This window comes from Triticum urartu, chromosome 1, assembly GCF_003073215.2.
Source record: "Triticum urartu cultivar G1812 chromosome 1, Tu2.1, whole genome shotgun sequence".
Taxonomy (NCBI): domain Eukaryota; kingdom Viridiplantae; phylum Streptophyta; class Magnoliopsida; order Poales; family Poaceae; genus Triticum; species Triticum urartu.
The window spans coordinates 14,110,359-14,120,599 of record NC_053022.1 but is presented as its reverse complement, the minus strand read 5'-3'; positions in this window follow the sequence as shown (position 1 = coordinate 14,120,599).

Sequence of the window (10,241 nt, the reverse complement as noted above, 5' to 3'; positions counted from 1 at the left end):
CGCCAAGGAAGCTTTGAGGTGGGCACGAGGTAGGGGGGCGCGCCCCCCACCCTCGTGGGCCCACCGAAGCTCCACCGACGTACTTCTTCCTCCTATATATACCCATGTACCCCCAAACGAACAGATACGGAGCCAAAAACCTAATTCCACTGCCGCAACTTTCTGTATCCACGAGATCCCATCTTGGGGCCTGTTCCGGAGCTCCGCCGGAGAGGGCCGTCATCACGGAGGGCTTCTACATCATCATAGCCTCTCCGATGAAGTATGAGTAGTTTACCTCAGACATTCGGGTCCATAGTTATTAGCTAGATGGCTTCTTCTCTCTTTTTGGATCTCAATACAATGTTCTCCCCCACGTTTGTGGAGATCTATTTGACGTAATCTTCTTCTTTTTGCGGTGTGTTTGTTGAGACCGATGAATTGTGGGTTTATGATCAAGTCTATCTATGAATAATATTTGAATCTTTTCTGAATCCTTTTATGTATGATTGGTTATATTTGCAAGTCTCTTCGAATTATCCGTTTGGTTTGGGCAACTAGATTGGTAGTTCTTGCCATGGGAGAAGTGCTTAGCTTTGCGTTCGATCTTGCGGTGTCCTTTCCCAGTGACAGAAGGGGCAGCAAGGCACGTATTGTATCGTTGCCATCGAGGATAACAAGATGGGGTTTATTTCATATTGCATGAATTTATCTCTCTACATCATGTCATCTTGCTTAAAGCGTTACTCTGTTTTTAACTTAATACTCTAGATGCATGCTGGATAGTGGTCGATGAGTGGAGTAATAGTAGTAGATGCAGAATCGTTTCGATCTACTTGTCACGGACGTGATGCCTATATACATGATCATGCCTAGATATTCTCATAACTATGCTCAATTCTGTCAATTGCTCAACAATAATTTGTTCACCCACCGTAGAATAATTATGCTCTCGAGAGAAGCCACTAGTGAACCCTATGGCCCCGGGTCTATTCTCATCATATCAATCTCCATCACTTTTATTTTGCTTTGCTTTTTTTACTTTGCCTTTTACTTTTCACTTTGCATCTCTATATCAGAAATACCAAAAATATTATCTCTATCAGATCTCACTCTCGTAAGTGACCGTGAAGGGATTGACAACCCCTAATCGCGTTGGTTGCGAGTAGCTATCGTTTTGTGCAGGTACGAGGGACTTGAGCATGGCATCCTACTGGATTGATACCTTGGTTCTCAAAAACTGAGGGAAATACTTACGCTACCTTGCTGCATCATCCTCTCCTCTTCGGGGAAAACCAACGCAAGCTCAAGAGGTAGCAAGAAGAATTTTTGGCGCCGTTGCGGGGGAGTCTACGCAAAAAAGTCAACATATCAAGTACCCATCACAATCCCTATATCTCGCATTACATTAGTTGCCATTTGCCTCTCATTTTCCTCTCCCCCACTTCACCCTTGCCGTTTTATTCGCCCTCTCCTTCTCCTTCTCCTTCTCCTTCTCCTTCTCCTTCTCCTTCTCCTTCTCCTTCTCCATTTGCCTTTTTTCGCTTGCCTTTTGTTTGCTCGTGTGTTGGATTGCTTGTTTGTCGTGATGGCTCAAGATACTACCAAATTGTGTGACTTCACCAATACCAACAATAATGATTTCCTTAGAACTCCGATTGCTCCTCTTGCCAATACTGAATCTTGTGAAATAAATACCGCTTTGTTGAATCTTGTTATGAAAGATCAATTCCCCGTCCTTCCTAGTGAAGATGCCGCTACTCATCTGAATAGCTTCGTTGATTTATGTGATATGCAAAAGAAAAAAGATGTCAATAATGACGTTGTTAAATTGAAGCTATTTCCTTTTTCGCTTAGAGATCGTGCTAAAGCTTGGTTTTCGTCTTTGCCTAAAAGTAGTATTGATTCTTGGAACAAGTGCAAAGATGCTTTTATCTCTAAGTATTTTCCTCCCGCTAAGATCATCTCTCTTAGAAATGATATTATGAATTTTAAGCAACTTGATCATGAACATGTTGCACAAGCTTGGGAGAGAATGAAATTAATGATACGTAATTGCCCTACTCATGGTTTGAATTTGTGGATGATTATACAAAAAATTTATGCCGGATTGAATTTTGCTTCTAGAAATCTTTTAGATTCGGCCGCGGGAGGCACTTTTATGGAAATCACTTTAGGAGATGCTACTAAACTCCTAGATAATATTATGGGTAATTATTCTCAATGGCATATTGAAAGATCTTCTAATAAAAAAGTGCATGCGATAGAAGAAATCAATGTTTTGAGTGGAAAGATGGATGAACTTATGAAATTATTTGCTACTAAGAGTGTTTCTTCTGATCCTAATGATATGCCTTTGTCTACTTTGACTGAGAACAACAATGAATCTATGGATGTGAATTTTGTTGGTAGGAATAATTTTGGTAACAACGCGTATAGAGGGAATTTTAATCCTAGGCCATATCCTAGTAATCCTTCTAATAATTATGGAAATTCCTACAACAACTCTTATGGAAATTATAATAAGATGCCCTCTGAATTTGAGAATAGTGTTAAAGAGTTTATGAATTCACAAAAGAATTTTAATGCTTTGCTTGAAGAGAAGTTGCTTAAAGTTGATGATTTGGCTAGGAACGTTGATAGAATTTCTCTTGAAGTTGATTCTTTAAAGCTTAGATCTATTCCTCCTAAGCATGATATCAATGAGTCTCTCAAAGCTATGAGAATTTCCATTGATGAGTGCAAGGAAAGAACCGCTAGGATGCATGCTTCCAAAGATGCCTTTATTAAAGCGTGTTCTTCCAATTCCTATGAAAATCAAGATGAAGATCTAAAAGTTATTGATGTATCCCCTATCAAATCTTTGTTTTGCAATATGAATCTTGATGAAACTGAATATGACCTTCCTTTACCTAGAAGGCGTTCTAAAAATTCGGAGTATTTAGATCTTTATGATGAAATTGATGAAAGTGGGATTGAAAGAAATAAAAATCTAGATGTTGCTAAACCCACTATATTGGATTTCAAGGAATTTAATTATGAAAGTTGCTCTTTGATTGATTGTATTTCCTTGTTGCAATCCATGCTAAATTCTCCACATGCTTATAGTAAAAAGAAAGCCTTCACCGAACATATTGCTGATGCCTTGATGCAATCTTATGAAGAAAAACTTGAGTTGAAAGTTTCTATCCCTAGAAAACTCTATGATGAGTGGGAACCAACTATTAAAATTAAAATTAAAGATCATGAGTTTTATGCTTTGTGTGATTTGGGTGCTAGTGTCTCCACTATCCCCAAAACTTTGTGTGATTTGCTAGATTTCCGCGATCTTGATGATTGCTCTTTAAACTTACATCTCGCGGATTCTACTATTAAGAAACCTATGGGAAGGATTGATGATGTTATTATTGTTGCAAATAGGAATTATGTGCCCGTAGATTTCATTGTTCTTAATATAGATTGCAATCCTTCTTGCCCTATTATTCTTGGTAGACCTTTCCTTAGAACGGTTGGTGCGATTATTGATATGAAGGAAGGGAATATTAGATTCCAATTTCCATTAAAAAAGGGCATGGAACACTTTCCAAGAAAGAAAATAAAATTGCCATATGAAACTATCATGATAGCCACTTATGGATTGCCTTCCAAAGATGGCAATACCTAGATCTATCCTCGCTTTTATGCCGAGCTAGGGGCGTTAAACGATAGCGCTTGTTGGGAGGCAACCCAGTTTTATTTTTAGTTTTTTTTGTGTTTTTCTTCTGTTAGGGAATAAATAACCCATCTACCTTCTGTTTGGATGAGGTTTTGTGTTTTAATTAGTGTTTGTGCCAAGTTAGACCTATTGGATCTTCCTGGATGATAGTTATTTGATCTTGCTGTAATTTCCAGAAACTTTGCGTTCAGTGCCCGAATTATTAAAAATCACCAGAACGTGATAAAATACTGATTCAAATTTCTGATTATTAATAAACAAATTGTCTAGGTCGTCTAATTTTTGTAGAATATTTTGGGTTCCAGAAGTTTGCGTTAGTTACAGATTACTACAGACTGTTCTGTTTTTGACAGATTCTGTTTTTCGTGTGTTGTTTGCTTATTTTGATGAATCTATGGCTAGTAAAATAGTTTATAATACATAGAGAAGTTGGAATACAGTAGGTTTAACACCAATATAAATAAATAATGAGTTCATTAGAGTACCTTGAAGTGGTCTTTTTTTTCTTTCTCTAACGGAGCTCACGAGATTTCTATTGAGTTTTGTGTTGTGAAGTTTTCAAGTTTTGGGTGAATTCTCTTGATGGATTATGGAACAAGGAGTGGCAAGAGCCTAAGCTTGGGGATGCCCATGGCACCTCCAAGAAAATCCAAGGACACCAAAAATTCAAAGCTTGGGGATGCCCTGGAAGGCATCCCCTCTTTCGTCCACTTCCATCGGTAATTTACTTGGAGCTATATTTTTATTCACCAACATGATATGTGTTTTGCTTGGAGCGTCTTGTATTATTTGTGTATTTGTTTGTTAGTGTGCCACAATCATACTTGCTGTACTATCCTTTTGAGAGAGCCATACATGAATTGGAATTTGATAGAATACTCTATGTGCTTCACTTATATCTTTTGAGCTATGTAGTTTTGCTCTATGTGCTTCACTTATATCTTTTGAGCGTTATAATTTTGCTCTATGTTCTTCACTTAGATCTTTTAGAGCACGGTGGTGGTTTGTTTTAAAGAAACTATTGATCTCTCATGCTTCACTTAAATTATTTTGAGAGTCTTAATAGTATGGTAATCTGCTTAATATTAATATGCTTGGTATTCAAGATTTGTGAAATTTTCTTTTGAGTACGTTGAATACTAAGAGAAGATTGAAGCATGATAATTGTTTTGAGATATGGAGGTGATAATATTAGAGTCATGCTAGTTTAGTAGTTGTATTTTAAAGAATACTTGTGTTAAAGTTTGTGATTCCCGTAGCATGCACGTATGGTGAACCGTTATGTGATGAAGTCGGAGCATGATTTATTTATTGATTGTCTTCCTTATGAGTGGCGGTCGGGGACGAGCGATGGTCTTTTCCTACCAATATATCCCCCTAGGAGCATGCGCGTAATACTTTGCTTTGATAACTTCTAGATTTTTGCAATAAGTATATGAGTTCTTTATGACTAATGTTGAGTCCATGGATTATACGCACTTTTTCCCATCCTTCCACCATTGCTAGCCTCTCTAATATCGCGCACCTTTCGCCGGTATCATACACCCACCATATACCTTCCTTAAAACAGCCACCATATGTACCTATCATGGCATTTCCATAGCCATTCCGAGATATATTGCCATGCAACTTTCCACCGTTCCGTTTATCACGACACGCTCCATTATTGTCATATTACTAGCATGATCATGTAGTTGACATCGTATTTGTGGCAAAGCCACCGTTCATAATTATTTCATACATGTCACTCTTGATTCATTGCATATCACGGTACACCGCCAGAGGCATTCATATAGAGTCATATTTGTTCTAAGTATCAAGTTGTAATTGTTGAGTTGTAAGAAAAATAAAGTGTGATGATCATCATTTTCTAGAGCATTGTCCCAAATGAGGAAAGAATGATGGAGACTATGATTCCCCCATAAGTCGGGATGAGACTCCGGACGAAAAAAGAGGCCATAAAAAATGCCCAAATAAAAAAATGAGAGAAAAAGAGAGAAGGGACAATGTTACTATACTTTTACCACACTTGTGCTTCAAAGTAGCACCATGATCTTCATGATAGAGAGTCTCTCGTTATGTCACTTTCATATACTAGTGGGAATTTTTCATTATAGAACTTGGCTTGTATATTCCAATGATGGGCTTCCTCAAAATTGCCCTAGGTCTTCGTGAGTAAGCAAGTTGGATGCACACCCACTTAGTTTCTTTTGATGAGCTTTCATATACTTATAGCTCTAGTGCATCCGTTGCATGGCAATCCCTACTCACTCACACTGATATCTATTGATGGGCATCTCCATAGCCCGTTAATATGCCTAGTTGATGTGAGACTATCTTGCCCCCTTTTTTGTCTTCTCCACAACCACCATTCTATTCCACCTATAAGTGCTATATCAATGGCTCACGCTCATGTATTGCGCGAAGATTGAAAAAGTTTTGAAAAAGTTAGAGTATGAAACAATTGATTGGCTTGTCATCAGGGTTGTGCATGATTTAAATACTTTGTGTGGTGAAGATAGAGCATAGCCAGACTATATGGTTTTGTAGGGATAACTTTCTTTGGCCATGTTATTTTGAGAAGACATAATTGCTTTATTAGTATGCTTGAAGTATTATTATTCTTTATGTCAATATGAAATTTTGTCTTGAATCTTTCAAATCTGAATATTCATACCACAATTAAAAAAAATTGCATTGAAATTATGCCAAGTAGCACTCCGCATAAAAATTTCTCTTTTTATCATTTACATACTCGAGGACGAGCAGGAATTAAGCTTGGGGATGCCTGATACGTCTCCAACGTATCTATAATTTTTGATTGCTCCATGCTATATTATCTACTGTTTTGGACTATATTGGGCTTTATTTTCCACTTTTATATTCTTTTTGGGACTAACCTATTAACCGGAGGCCCAGCCCAGAATTGCTGTTTTTTGCCTATTTTAGTGTTTCGAAGAAACGGAATATCAAACGGAGTCCAAACGGAATAATCCTTTCTGGAACGTGATTTTATTCCCGAATATGACCCAGGAGACTTGGACCCTACGCCAAGGAAGCTTCGAGGTGGGCACGAGGTAGGGGGGCGCACCCTACACCCCCAGGCGCGCCCCCAGCCTCGTGGGCCCACCGAAGCTCCACCGACGTACTTCTTCCTCCTATATATACCCACGTACCCCCAAATGAACAGATACGGAGCCAAAAACCTAATTCCACCGCAGCAACTTTCTGTATCCACGAGATCCCATCTTGGGGCCTGTTTCGGAGCTCCGCCGGAGAGGGCCGTCATCACGGAGGGCTTCTACATCATCATAGCCTCTCCGATGAAGTGTGAGTAGTTTACCTCAGACCTTTGGGTCCATAGTTATTAGCTAGATGGCTTCTTCTCTCTTTTTGGATCTCAATACAATGTTCTCCCCCTCTCTTGTGGAGATCTATTCGATGTAATCTTCTTCTTTTTGCGGTGTGTTTGTTGAGACCGATGAATTGTGGGTTTATGATCAAGTCTATCTATGAATAATATTTGAATCTTTTCTGAATTCTTTTATGTATGATTGGTTATCTTTGCAAGTCTCTTCGAATTATCCGTTTGGTTTGGCCAACTAGATTGGTAGTTCTTGCCATGGGAGAAGTGCTTAGCTTTGGGTTCGATCTTGCGGTGTCCTTTCCTAGTGACAGAAGGGGCAGCAAGGCACGTATTGTATCGTTTCCATCAAGGATAACAAGATGGGGTTTATTTCATATTGCATGAATTTATCTCTCTACATCATGTCATCTTGCTTAAAGCGTTACTCTGTTTTTAACTTAATACTCTAGATGCATGCTGGATAGTGGTCGATGAGTGGAGTAATAGTAGTAGATGCAGAATCGTTTCGATCTACTTGTCACGGACGTGATGCCTATATACATGATCATGCCTAGATATTCTCATAACTATGCTCAATTCTGTCAATTGCTCAACAGTAATTTGTTCACCCATCGTAGAATAATTATGCTCTCGAGAGAAGCCACTAGTGAACTCTATGGCCCCCGGGTCTATTCTCATCATATCAATCTCCATCACTTTTATTTTGCTTTGCCTTTTACTTTGCCTTTTACTTTTCACTTTGCATCTCTATATCAAAAATACCAAAAATATTATCTCTATCAGATCTCACTCTCGTAAGTGACCGTGAAGGGATTGACAACCCCTAATCGCGTTGGTTGCGAGTAGCTATCGTTTTGTGCAGGTACGAGGGACTTGAGCATGGCATCCTACTGGATTGATACCTTGGTTCTCAAAAACTGAGGGAAATACTTACGCTACTTTGCTGCATCATCCTCGCCTCTTCAGGGAAAACCAACGCAAGCTCAAGAGGTAGCAGTTTGGGGCACGACCCCCCTCTCCCTTCCTTCTCCTCTTCCCCCTTTCCCTCCTTCTCCTAGTTGGACTAGGAAAGGAGGAAACCTACTCCCACTAGGAGTAGGAATCCTACTCCCTTGGCGCGCCCCTCCTAGGGCCGGCCTCCTCCTCCCTTGCTCCTTTATATACGGGGGCAGGGGGGCACCCCATAGACACAACAATTGATCTGTTTGATCTTTTAGCCGTGTGCGGTGCCCCCCTCCACCATAGTCCACCTTGATAATACTGTAGCGGTGCTTAGGCGAAGCCCTGCATCGGTAGAACATCAACATCGTCACCACGCTGTCGTGCTGACGAAACTCTCCCTCAACACTCGGTTGGATTGGAGTTCGAGGGACATCATCGGGCTGAACGTGTGCTGAACTTGGAGGTGCCGTGCGTTCGGTACTTGACCGGTCGGATCGTGAAGACGTACGACTACATCAACCGCGTTGTGCTAACGCTTCCGCTTTTGGTCTACGAGGGTACGTGGACAACACTCTCCCCTCTCATTGCTATGCATCACCATGATCTTGCGTGTGTGTAGGAATTTTTTTGAAATTACTACGTTCCCCTACAGTGGCATCCGAGCCAGGTTTTATGCGTAGATGTCATATGCACTAGTAGAACACAAGTGAGTTGTGGGCGATATAAGTCATACTGCTTACCAGCATGTCATACTTTGGTTCAGCGGTATTGTTGGATGAAGTGGCCCGGACCGACATTACGCGTACGCTTACGCGAGACTGGTTCTACTAACGTGCTTTGCACACAGGTGGCTGGCGGGTGTCAGTTTCTCCAACTTTAGTTGAACCGAGTGTGGCTACGCCCGGTCCTTGCGAAGGTTAAAACAACACCAACTTGACAAACTATCGTTGTGGTTTTGATGCCTAGGTAAGAACGGTTCTTGCTAAGCACGTAGCTGCCACGTAAAACTTGCAACAACAAAGTAGAGGACGTCTAACTTGTTTTTGCAGGGCATGTTATGATGTGATATGGTCAAGACATGATGCTAAATTTTATTGTATGAGATGGTCATGTTTTGTAACCGAGTTATTGGCAACTGGCAGGAGCCATATGGTTGTCGCTTTATTGTATGCAATGCAATCGCCCTGTAATGCTTTACTTTATCACTAAGCGGTAGCGATAGTCATAGAAGCATAAGATTGGCGAGACAACAACGATGCTACGATGGAGATCAAGGTGTCGCGCCGGTGACGATGGTGATCATGACGGTGCTTTGGAGATGGAGATCACAAGCACAAGATGGTGATCATGATGGGGAACTTCAAGAAGAACGGCAAGCAAGTTGCTACTCAAGTGAAGAAGCCCAAGTCTATACCTAAGCCTGAGACTAAGTGCTTCTACTGCAAAGGGACTGGTCACTGGAAGCGGAACTGCCCCAAGTATTTGGCGGATAAGAAGGATGGCAAAGTAAACAAAGGTATATTTGATATACAGATTATTGATGTGTATTTTACTAGTGTTCGTAGCAACCCCTCAGTATTTGATACTGGTTCAGTTGCTAAGAGTAGTAACTCAAAACGGGAGCAGAATGAACAGAAACTAGTTAAGGGCGAGGTGACGATGTGTGTTGGAAGTAGTTCCAAGATTGATATGATCATCATCGCACACTCCCTATATTTTTGGGTTTAGTGTTTGTGTTGAGCATGAATATGATTGGATCATGTTTATTGCAATACGGTTATTCATGTAAGCTAGAGAATAATTGTTGTTCTGTTTACAATAAATAAAACCTTCTATGGTCATACACCCAATGAAAATGGTTTGTTGGATCTCGATCGTGGTGATACAAATTTTCATAATATTGAAACCAAAAGATGCAAAGTTAATAATGATAGTGCAACTTATTTGTGGCACTGCCGTTTAGGTCATATTGGTGTAAAGCGCATGAAGAAACTCCATGTTGATGGGCTTTTGGAATCACTTGATTATGAATCAATTGATGCTTGCAAACCATGCCTCATGGGCAAGATGACTAAAACACCGTTCTCTGGAACAATGGAGCGAGTAACTGACTTATTGGAAATAATACATACTGATGTATGCAGTCTGATGAGTATTAAGGCTCGCGACAAGTATCGTTATTTTCTGACCTTCACAGATGATTTGAGCAGATATGGATATATCTACTTAATAAAACAT